The following is a 13,097-nucleotide window of genomic DNA, read 5'->3' on the forward strand; positions in this document are numbered from 1 at the left end:
CTTTTTTCACAAAAAGGCACATACAAAATTTTTCCAGTTTCATAATGTTTATGAAGTCACCAAAGTTCCTCTGAATCTCTATATTTTACAAAGACCTAGACAATGATACCCAGAAAGTCAAGATCTTCCCTTTCCAAGGATGGCATTCATTGAGTTTAGACCAGAGCACGATGGACATTCCCAGGGCTGTGCCCTGGCTTTGGGCCAGTTGTGCGGCCTCTTTGCATCCACTTTCTAATCAGTAAGATAAAACATGATGCTACACACATCACGAAGCTTTATAAGCACCAAATAAGTAATACACAGCTGAAGACATGTGAACCTATGACTCAAAATCACTCGTGGTGTTTTCTACCAGTGCTAACCAAAATAAATAAATAAATAAATAAATAAATATACAGTTTTAAAAAAAAAGAGGTTTCATAAAGAAAACAACTTAAACATTGTCTGCCACTCTCCCTAGCATATGATAGGGCTTAATACCTGACTAAGCCTGTGAGAACTAATCAAACATGGACCATGTGCACACAATACTACAAGCATACAACAGGATGGGAGTAGGGACTGGAGACATGAAATACTCATTTCACAACTTTGCAATATTGTATAGAATGAAAGGTCACGCCACCATAGGAGAGACTTTATGTGCAATTAAATATTATTATGTTTGGCTTGTCTTACCACCTCCTACTCCCTAGTCCCACCAAATTTAATTTAAAGGGGAGGATGTGCACAATAAAACACAAGTATACCAGGCACATAATAAGAACACAACAACAACAAAGTTAGCTGTTGTATCTGTAAGGCTGCCATGTGTCAAAGTTTCTTCCTCTCCAGCCTCTTCTCACCTCTGACCCATTGCCATGTCCTACTTTGCCTAAATTGTGCCCACCGCAGGACTCTGCATATGCTTCCCTTTGCCAGCCACTACCCAATCACAACTGGCCTTTCAGCTTCAATCATCCCATCTCAACACGGCACTTCCTCACTGAATCGTCCTCTACTCACTGACAAGACCAGAAATTCTTTATAAGATCCCATGAAATTCAGCATTATGTAGTATTTATCATGAATGTAGTTTAATTAAAAACTTGAGTTCTGGGGCTCTCCATGGTGGCTCAACAGGTTAAAGCACAGAAGCTCTTCGAAGCCACTGCAGCACAAATACAATCCCCAGCCAGGGAAGTGACCCACATGGTGTGGCAGACCTCTCCTGACCCACCCACTGCTCCCCTCAGCAGTACTTTGTCAATCTGCCTGTTCTGTTCCCCACTCTGTCTCTGGTGAGTCCTCTCACCCCCATACCTCTGGCCTGTACCCCAGTTCTGTAAGCATAATATTAAAAAAAAAAAAAACCGTGAATGACATGTGATTCATTCTCACTCTTTTGCTCCCTCTCATTCATACAAAAAAGGGACCTAAGGGGAAATTAAATTTCCCAGATCTTTTCAAGATTCAGATGTTTATATTTCATCAATATTTACTCATCTTCCCACAGCACTGGTTCTCAAGAAAGTAAATGGCATTTGATGAGAAAAAGAGGTAACAGAAAAAGAGGTAACAGAAAAACCTTACCATCAGGCTCTCCTTCCTCCCCCAATTATACCCCTAATCTTTCCAGACACTTTGCTCAACATCTCCCTCAGCTTTTCCTGCTAAGGCATATTAGCAGAAATGTCCCACCATTGGATTAATTGGATCAATGCTGAAGTTTTCATTTGTTACATGAGTTTAACAAATTAATCTGGCATATAATGAAATATTGTGAAACAGTTTCAGAATGGATATTGCAAATACTGCCTTGTTCAATTACTGTCAAAATGCACACACACGAAAAATATGAAAATCTGAACATGTAATTGCAGACTTAATTACTGCTCTGTGCTAACCAGAGGCAATCATACTGAATTTGTCAAAGCTTTTAAACTAGTTATAAAGGCTCCATACAATTCTAAGAAATGAGAACACATGACCAAATAGTAACAGATTTAACTAAGTCTGTTTTTCTCATTTTTCTTACTTGTGAAAAATGGCACAGGAATGGTAGTAACCAGAGCCAGGGGGTGGGGAAAATGGGAGATGTCAAACGGAGGGTAGAAAGTTGCAGCTACATAAGATGAATAATTTCTAGGGATCTACAGTGCAGTATTGTGACTACAGCTAATAGTGCAATATGTGAACCTGAAATATACTAAGACCAATAATTGTTAAGTGTTCTCAAGACACACACACAGACACTCACACAGGTACAAAATGGTAATTATGAGGGAAAAATAATTTTACTGTTCTTACCAAAGTTTATCCTTAAACTTAATATGGACTGAGTCCAACAGACCTAGGTCATCCTGGCTCTCGCTCTTTATCTTAGACAAATCACTTCATCTCTCCAAGATTCAATTTTCTTTGCTATCAGAAGTATAAGGTGTTGGTAATCACTGCTTCGCAGGACTGGTGTTTGGTGATGATGACAGCAGCAGTATCGACAATTACGGACCTAGGAGAGGGGTCAGGACTTGGCCTCACAACACCTACCAAGGCAGGACGGCTCTGGGGAGACAGAATGGACAGCTGGACAGATGGAGTTATTTCTATCTAGCAGACCCCTACCTTCAAGCAGACCCAGGAACACCACTGCTATTACTTGAGTTGAGAAAAGAAGGCCAACATTGGACCTGCAAGCCTGAAATCTGTGTAAGTCTCTGCACAGCCTCTTTGTAGACAACAGTTGCCCCTTAAGGTATAGCCTGGAGTCTGGCAGTGAGAGCTCTGAGGATAAAATATCTCAAAGCAAGGAAACTGCATAGGTGTTTGATTTGGAGTCATGCACCAAGTTGGACATCTATAGATGTCCCTGCAGGGACAATTTCTGGAGTTAGGCTTGACTTGAGCCTAGTCAATTTCATTTATGAATTCAGACCATTGAAAATCAGAAGGTGCTAAAGAGAACCAGTACTTGTCACATGCCTACTGTGTTACAGGAACTTCTGTGACCACATTCTTATCTGCAAATGACAATAAAATAATACCAACCTCTACAGACTAAGGATAAAAAGTAACAAAAACAAACAAAAAATGATAACAGATCCAGATTTTTCACTGAATCACAATTATCAGTCAGCTCATATAAGTTAATGGCTTAAAAAGTGTCTCAATGCACATTATCCCATTTGTTGAATGTCTCAAGGACAATTCATTAACTAGTAAGCATTGACTGAGTGTCTCATATGTCTCAGATGGTGCTGTAAGCACTGCATAACAGAAGGGAACCAGGCAAAGCTCCTGCTCTAAGGAGCCTTACACTACAGCAACAACACTAACCCACCAATGAGCCCCCCAAAAATATACATGTTGTATGATACAAAATAACTGTCTACTCTAAACCCAGTGTTCAACAAAGGACTAGAAAAGGTAGCATTTGAGCACAAATCCTAAAGTTCATGTTGTTAGTCTGAGCATTGTCTTATTCCTACATTCCCTGAACTTTCTTGGTGAAAATACTGCCATGTTTTCATCATAGATAACAGTAAAAATGTCTGATGTGACCATTTATTTTAACTTTCTTTCTGCTTACATCTTGACCAAAGCAGGTGCTATATAACAACAACAAAAAGTAATGATTTGCATGAGAATACTACTTTATGCTGGTAGATATCTTTATATATTTATTTTCCACTATTTCTTATCAATGGTTATTTTCTGTTTTGCAGATAAAGAAACTGTTCCTTGCTTCAAATCACAGCAAGCTACTCAAACTCATTTGTTGACTTCAAGTTCAATGTCCTTGCAGATTACACATGTAGTAAGTAAGATTTGCATTCAACTTCATCAAAATATATTAACTCACTGTAAGTTGATGGAGGTTACTCAAAGACAAGGCCTTTGACTTTATTAAACTCACAATCCAGCTGAAAATACATTTAAACAATCAAATCATTTGGGAAAACAAACAGCCTGGAGAGAAGAGCCAAGAAGTCATGGGGAGCATTTAACCTCAGCCTTGAAAGATGAGTAGGAGCTTCCCAAAGAGAAAATGAGGAGAAGGGATTTGGTTCAGATGAAACTAGTCAAATAAAAATATGAATGGAAAAAGTAATGATGAGTTACAAGAGCAGTAATCAGATGCCTGTGACTGGGCCAAAGAGCCAAGAATAAGTAGGGCAAAGTAGAGGGTAAGTAAACAGGAGCCAAGGTGACAGCAGTGCTGAATGGTAGGCTAACAAATTGGATCTTTGTTTTGTTTGATACAGAAGTCACTGAAGCATGAGAGTCTATGAGCAATAGCATACAATCAATACCTTAGAAAGGGCCTTCTGGAGGTAAAACACAAAATGAATTAAAGTAGGCCTGGCTGGTGGTTATAATAGCTGTAGCCATCAAGGGCAAGTGAAGAGCTCTGAACTAGGACAGGGCCAACTACAAAGAGAGTGAACACTCCATCTTGGATGGGAAGGAGAGAAAAACAAGTATCTGAATGTCTTGTCTTCATCAGAGCCCTCTCAAGGTCCTGGTATAGTTTTGAAAGGGATGTGTGTGTTTGTGTACAAGTGTGCATGTCTGTGTGTGCACTGAAATTGCTGCAACACTGTTCAAGTCTGTACTTTAATTCAGTTATACTTTGTGCATCTCTCTCCCCCTCTCTCTCCCTCCCTCCCCCCACCTCTCTCTCTATATATACACATACACACACACACACACACACATATTCAGTTTCGCAATGGTTCTTTGATCTACCGCCACAAATGGATGATGGTCATTTGTTCTGAGGCTCCACAGCAGCAAACATTAGTCCCAGGCCAGGAGTATCCTGCAAGCAAAAACCTGCATCGTCTAAGCCTGTGTATGTTGAGCAAGTCTGAGTAAGACACCTCCTGATCCCTGCTGTGAGCTGTTACACTGTGTCTATAGCCTTTGGCTGTGCTGACACAGACTGAAAGGCACGGTACCCTTCTTCATTTATATTCTCTTTGCTGGAAGACACTGTTTTGACAAGTGATGGGTAATTGCTGTTTACCTCAAACTAGTGTCAAAAACTGGGCACAAGTGAATCAGGCATTTCCTCCAAAGGGTGAAGGTTTAGATTCTAACCTTAATAATTGAAGAAAAGTGCTGGAAAATGTTTGGCAATTCTCATCCTACACTGGGAGTGTGATTCACCTCACAGTGGTCCTTGTTCAGCTACAGACTAGGACAGACTGGAGATCTCAAAGGCCACCATTCATGATGCTTTGTAGCTTCCTGTAAACCATGCAAGAGCAAAACCAGCCTTCTAAGACCTGCAGAAGCTTCCACGCTGTGTCTGGAAACATAAACCACTTATTCTGCTGCAGAAAATGGACCAACAGGCCCTGGATCAACAAAAGCTTTATGAAGGTGGAAAATAAACCTAAAATACCTATCTTAACTGGCAAACCAACACCTGCCATCCAAGTTCTACTACCTAATCTCTCACACTGTTACAGGGAAGGGAGAGGGGCACTGCTGAACCCCCAAAACTGCCTGCTCTAAATGGGTTCTGCCATCCGCCTCATCAAGACAAAACATGTAAGACTTTAATGAAAAGGAACTTTAATGCACTGAGTATACAACACAGAAGACTCAGAATATAACCTCTAAATCAAACACCTGACGTTACCCATCCTCTTGTGGGTAAAAGTCAAACCAAAAGGAAGTGGCCCAAAGCAAGGCTTGAAAGCCTAACACAAGATTAAAACATCTTCTGGCCGGGACCCATAGAAAAGGGTCAGAAATGACCAGACAAGTCTGAGAGGAAAAGAACAAAATCAAAATCAATATAAACACTGCCATAGTCAATCTCCATATAGGTCTCTCACCCACATCTCTTTTAACCAGTCCAGGGCCAAGAAATGAACATGGTTTCTTCACATCTCCCTCTGTTCCACAAAGTCCTACACACGCCACTTACTAGCCATATGACCCTGAAAAAATAACTTAGTGTTTTAAAGTTTTTTTTACCCCTAAATAAAATGGTGGTAAATGACAAATTACCTCACACAAAAGGGTGAAAAAATAGAGTATATGTAAAGCACTTAGTACAGGTCCTGGCATATATAAATGTTTAATAAATATCTGCAGGCACTCTGACTGTGGCCATCATCATAATCACCATCGTCCTTTACTTGTTTGAGGTCTCTAATGTTGTAGTGAAAAGCACCAGTAGAGATGAATAAGGAAGCTAATGTCAAAGGAAATACTCGGCTTCACCCACAGGAAAGTGAACTAGTGTAGTTTCATCAGGCATTGGAATCAGAGGATCCTGTGACCTGGAGCAAAACCAGAACACTTTTTGAGCCCCGACACGAATGAACAGTGTGCAAAAAAAGAAACATTGAGGAAACTCAACTATAGACAACAAAGGATGAGTAGGAGAGGCATTGGCCAGGTAGAAAACACTAGCTCACACTGCACCCAAGGAAGGCAGAGCTACTTGCTATGGATATCACCATGGGGAGCTACGTTCTGGGGTGAGCCCAGTAGACAAGGCCCACCAATGTTAATTCAATAAAAATTTAAATTTAAATTTAAAAAATATTTTTCATAAAGAAAAAAAGGAACTTAATTTTATCTGAAATTCTTACCATGAACTAGAAGCTACTAATTGACTGTCTAAAACATATAAGAATTAATCAAACATGGACCTTGTGCACAAAATACCACTAGCACACAGTGGGATGGGAATGGGGACCAAAGGCACGAATCACTCATTCTCACAACTCCACAATATTGTGTAATCTGAAAGGTTGCTTACTCTCGACTCTCCACCCTAACATGGGTGCTATCTACTCAAACATTAGTATGTTTGACTTGTCTTAAAACCTCCTATTCAAAGAACAAATGTCAGCCTGAATAATTCTTTTTGGACAAGAAAAATATAAAGAATTTACTCAGTAAATTGTTCAATAAATGCTCAGTATTTTACGTCTCATTTACCCCTCACTGCAGCCCTAAAAGGAGCATGCACTGAGTTGTCCCATATATGTGTGAGACTTGAAGAGATTAAGTGACTTGTCCACATTCTCCAGGTTTTTAAGAGCTTGCATATGCATTTCCTTCTTGAACTCTGTAGCCTTACTTTTTTACATAAATGTGTTCCAGATATGTATTAACAACAACACAGTCATATAAGAATAGTTGCAGATTCAAACAACAATGCCTCCTGGAGTTTTTAATTTAGGATTGCAAATGTTTGCATATTGCAAAATACCTGACTATTATAACACAAAGCAAGCATCCAGATGACCAACTGACAGTTCTCTTTCGTTTTGCCTGTCGAAGATGCACAAAATTCCATTTGTTTGCCTGTGGAGGTTCATAGTTGATGAGCGGAACATAGAAATATACAACATCAAATGGCTCGTCTCATGATAGAGGAGTTTCTAGATTGAGTGGAAATTTAGTCTCCGTTATTTTACTACCTTCTAATTTTAAGACTATGTATCACATAGGCCCTCCCTGGTGGTGCAATGGGTTAAAGTGCAGCACTATGAAGCTATCAGCAGCCACTGCAGCAGAAATTTGATCCCTAGCCAAGGAGGTGATCTATATGGTACAACAGATCTCTCCTGTCTCATCTGCTGGTCTCCTCAGCAGTGTATTCAGTAGATCGGCCTGTTCTGCTCCCCACTTTGTTTCTGGTGATTCCTTTCACCCCCCCCCCACACACACCTCTGGCCTTTACCCCAGTTCTTGTATGCATAAATATTTTTTTAAATATATATCACAGTAAACAGATAAAAGGAAATGGCAGAGTTAACTATCATGAACAAAGTTACATGGTTGTAAAATAAAACAAATGAACATTATGTCTTTACATGCAACCATACTTGGATGATAAGACTGATACTAAACAAATTTCCACCAAGACAGAAAAAGGCAAGTAGTTCTCAAATTGTGTTCCACAGTGCATAGGTATCTGTTCTGCAGATGTATTTGATTGTTAATGTGCTTCGGGGAAAAACAGGAAATGGATATTTTATGATTATAAAAAAAAAGTAAATATATTTTATGAGCCTTTTACGCACACATCTGCTGAGTTTTATTTTTTTTTAATTGAGGTAGCATTGTTTTACACCACTGTTTGTGATTTAGAAGTGAGGGATCTCCCTGTCAGGTGCTGTTGTCACACCACACTCATCAAACAGCATAGTCCTCTACCAGAGTCCACAGCACTCCCTCCCCAGTGTGTCCTCCCCCAATACCAGCACCTCTAGCCTCAGTTACACTGCCAGATTTATAGGATCTGTTATTGAATTAGCTGCATTTCACTGTTTTGTTTCTATATATTCCATCATACCATCTGTTTTCTTTCTCGTTTCACTTTTATTTTTTAACCATTTAATAGATATTACAAATTTCTAAAAGGGGACTAGAGAATGCACCATTCACCCAAATCATTTGATCATGGACCTTTCAGTAGAAACAGCTTGAAAAAATACTACTGTACTAGAAAGTGCCCAAGCCACAGAGTAAGTTATGCTGAATCTGGTTCCCCTCTCAATTAATGAACTATTGAAACTGAGTCCCCATTTTCTCATTTGCAAATGATAATTAACCCAACCAATCTACCTGAGTTTAACAAGATAATAAATGAAATCTGGCTCATCATGGTAGTTGCCCACACATCTTAATTTCCCATGTTGGGCTAACAGACTTGAGAAGATCAGGCTCACTAGAATTGCAGAAATGGTTGAACACCCCACTCCCCACAATTTATTGATAGAAAAAAAAAATCTCTACTATATCACAAAACATCTCTAACCTGTTACTGAGGTGAGTTTAAAAGACATTCTCCCTAAGAAAAATGTCATTCTACCCATTTGCTGCTATTTCCTTGATCTAAGAGTAGTATTTGATATTCTTCTAAGGTCATATTTGTCTGACATGGTTTTTGGGCATCCTTTTCTCTGGGCAGCATTTAGCAAGTCCATCTACACCACTCCACAGAATTATAAGCCTACAAGGTCTTAGGCCTTTCTAAGGATTTATTTCTATTACACAGATGCCTTCTGTCCCTAAATATTACATTCAGATGAAATCAATCCAATTATACTTGAACTTATTAAAATATCACTGTTCTTCATTTCAATGACACTCTCCATCCATCAGTTTCATCTTTTGTATTTGCACCCTATACTTTCAAAGACTTTTTTGGTGTTTAGGCTGTTAGCTCCCTATACATGGTAGATAATTTTTATCCTTGTTCTCTTGTAGCACAGAGCTTAAATGACTTGTCCTGAGTCACACAGCTAGTTGAGAACAAGAGGCATGGAGATTATGTCTTTCCGGCCTACTACAGTTCCCAGTCATCAGAAGAATTCAATTCAATAAATATTTACTTAGTACTTAACATATATTAAGGCACAGAACATATTTTATTGCTCTCTCCAAAATAAGGAGTTTATTATTTTTTTCCAAAGGGCAAGCTTCCTGAGCTCATTTGTGCAGAAATAGTCTCACAGTGGCTTAATTTCACAGAAAAGAAGTCCTCTAGGGCATGAGGAGAAATGGGGTGGAAGGAACAATGAGGCGTGTGCATAATTTCATCGCTGCCAGTGCTCTGCGGATTTCATTTTGGCTCTCACTTTCAGAGAAAAGAAGATCTTACTCTAAACATGAAACAACTGACCTCATCGATTCATCATAGCCAATTGTTTCAGTGATTTCTTCCAGAACAATAGTTTTTTTTTTTTTTTCTCCCCTTCATCGGGTTTTCTTGCAGTTCAACATGTGACAGAGTAAAATCTAAGAATAGGCCAAGTTATGTTCATATTCATATGCCTGTATGGTATTTAAAGTCTGGGAATTTAAAGGGCTTGACATTTCCACTGCAACCAGCTCCTCCAAAGTCAATCTTAGGAGCTAAGATAGCAGGCCAATCCCTTGCCTTACATATAATCAAGGTTAGTTAGTTGTGCAGTGGAAAAATGTCACCATGTTTGTATTGCCATTATTTCCATAGTATATGTCTCATTGACCAAAACAAAACTCTTTTAAAATGAAGATAGTAAAAAGACCTGTGACTCTACTGCTCTGTTAAGGGAGGTTGGGGGACAGTGCCACAGAAAGAAATGCATCCTTTATTCACTGCAATTTCTATAAGGTTATAAAAGTCATGCTTGGATAAAATCTTGAAAGTGCCAAAGCAATGATTTAAGAAATGAATGCAGGTAATCATTCTCCATTTTAAATTATGAGCAGTGGAGCTAGAATAGAAATGCTATCACCACTGAAGAATCTAAAATTTAATATGTGATTCTGCTCATTTGTATACAATGTCAAAGTAGATCATTTTATGGACTTGGCACGATGAGTTCAAGATGTACCTGCCAAGAACTCTCAACCATTCTGGTAGCAGTGGGCTCTGGTGGGTAAACATACTCTGGGTGATTCTGCAGCAAGTTCCATGAGCCCACTGCTATCTGTAAAGCACTCTCTTGTTTACTATAACATGTGGGGGGAAGACTAGTGTTTATTCCACATCTCAAAAAAAAAAAAATCATGGAAGAAAGGATAAATCACACAGTGAGTGCCCTCCCTTTTAGAGTCCCAGGGGAACAGGCGACTTCTGTAGAGTTCAAGGCAATTAACTTGGTCCTGGCCTTGTAGAAAATGTAATGAAATACGTGCTTTAATGCCCATGTGAAAACAAGGACAGCTATTTTTTTTCAAGGCCTAAAAGATAATAAAGTGACTCAAAGGGTGAATAAAAGAATTTCATTGACTTTTACCTCTTTTCCCGTCCCTCTTGGTTTATATTTCAAGAACAATGAAGTCCAGGCAGGCCTCCTGAGCAGGAAGCTTAAATGAAAAAGGAGAAGCAGAAGTTATAAAAATTTCACTGGAGGAAACTGGAGAATTTTTAGTTTTATTTTAGATTTTTTAAATTATAAAATAAGGCAAGTCTTATATAAATGCAATAGAAAAATTGATTAAAAAAAGAAGAAAATGAAAATCTACTGTAATTCCATCTCTTGGAGATCATAATTACCAGCCTATTTGTAAAACATTTTCTAAGCATAGTTTTCACTTGCCAAGATGGAATGAGACCATTCATATGGAAATCTGCCTCTTTAATTCAATAATATGTTTTGATCTTAGAGAAAGAGAGAGGTATAAAAGTTATAAGGGGAAGATAGAGTAGGAGAAATAAAGATAGGAAATCAAGAGAATATGGACTCTATAGATTAATGGATAAGTACGTGGGGAAAAAAGAACAATTTAGGACCATCTTTTAGACTCATAACTACCTAGTTGTTATTTAATAGTTGCATCAAGTTTTAAGGGCATGACTAAGGAGAGAGGAGTTACTTACAGAGTAGTTAAGATTACATTTACTTTAAAAACTCAATCACGCCAACATTTTCTCTAATGAATTTAAAACCATGAGGACTGGCTACTGCATACTTTAAAGGGAACTTCCTGAGACAGTAGCTACTAACCACATGTATTTAAATGTATATGTATTCAAATTAAAGTCAATCTAAGTTATACCAGCCACATTTCCAAGGCTCAATAGGTTCTTGTCACTGGTGGCTATAGCAGTGAAGGGACAGGTTATAGAACATTTCCATCACCAAACAAGATTTTTCTGTAAACACTCAGTTTAACACGTTTAGCTACTGAAACATCCATAGAACCAGAAGAGAGTATCTTGTGTGTGTTACCCTGTCTTCTGTCATTCGTGAAACTTTTAAATTCAGGAAATAGTTACTGCTGGATTACCCCTTACTTTCCCTTATCCTAGTTTGTAATTCATGGGGTTAGCTGGAGAAATATAAGAGCATCCTTGCCTAAACACACGGATTGTTGTCGTGATCAGTGACATCTAAGACGGGGATGCTTCAAGCAATCAGTCTTTCCTGTGCAAAGTTTATTGATATGAGAACACAGTTGTCAATGAATGAAGCAAAATTTTGAAACCCTTGTTAAAGATAGATTTATAAGGCCATTTCCTACTCCAAAGCACATACTCCATCAGCAGAAAGCCTCACTGCATAACTCAGCGTCCGTGACAGCATCATCACAAATCATCTGGACCAATCATGTAAGAGGTGTCCAGGGAGACAAACAGCAGCCTTCCCTGCAAGAACTGGAGGGACTGATGACTGGTGAAAAGACAATGAGAGCCAGAGTGAGGTGTTGACCTCAGAGATAAAAGGTGGCCCCTGGCAAACTGCCATCCTCTTCTTAGAAGACAAGTCTTTCTGCAGTTCTTATTCCACTGGGGCAAGGCAGCCTGCCCAACCCCATCACACCCTGCTCTTAAAACCCCTGATGTTTTCTCAACAATCCTATCCAAAGAAAAAAAAAAAACCAAAAACACAAACCCAGAAATTATTTATAACCAGAGACCTGCTCCTTGTCTCTTACAGTGTATTTATAGTATTTTCAGTGGGTGGGATCTGGGAGATAAAGAGCACCAGGGTAAGTTACTGATAAGCACTGACTGCCAGTTCTTACTTGATTTTCGTTTTGAAGATGCTCAGAGATCCATAATCTCTAGCACTTTGGAGCCTGAAGAACTGACTATGGCAACTTTGCCCCAACTACTTCCTGAAAGCCATCATGTCAAAGCCATCCACAAATTTATATAAAAACAAAACCAGACTTTTGGCTCTAGCCAGACCCAATATATCAGTATGTGGGAGTGGAGGCAAGAATCTTTTATTTTGTAGCCACCCCAACCCCAGGCCATTCTTTCACAAACACTTAAATTTGAGGACCACTGGGCCAGGAGGTTTATTTGCTTCCTTTACTGCTTCCCACCCTGCCGTTCTTCTCCTCTGCCTTCTAATCTTCTAATCTTCTCCACCTTCTAATCTTCCCCTATTTTGGATTATTAAGAACATACTCTAAAAACACAAGAAAGGTTTTCCATCTGGAAAAAAATATTCACCTTGTAAAAGCTAAAGAATATTTGTTAAGTCAAAATTATAGTCACAAAAGGTTTATAATACTGGCTACCATAAAATATAAGAATAAGACTGGCCCTCCCTGGTGGCGCAGCGGGTTAAAGCACTGCACTGAGAAGCTAAAGCCACTTCTGCAAGAGTTCGATTCCCGCCTGCCCCGGAGGTGAC

Source organism: Condylura cristata, unplaced genomic scaffold (assembly GCF_000260355.1).
Source record: "Condylura cristata isolate star-nosed mole 26May11 unplaced genomic scaffold, ConCri1.0 scaffold00021, whole genome shotgun sequence".
Lineage (NCBI taxonomy): Eukaryota > Metazoa > Chordata > Mammalia > Eulipotyphla > Talpidae > Condylura > Condylura cristata.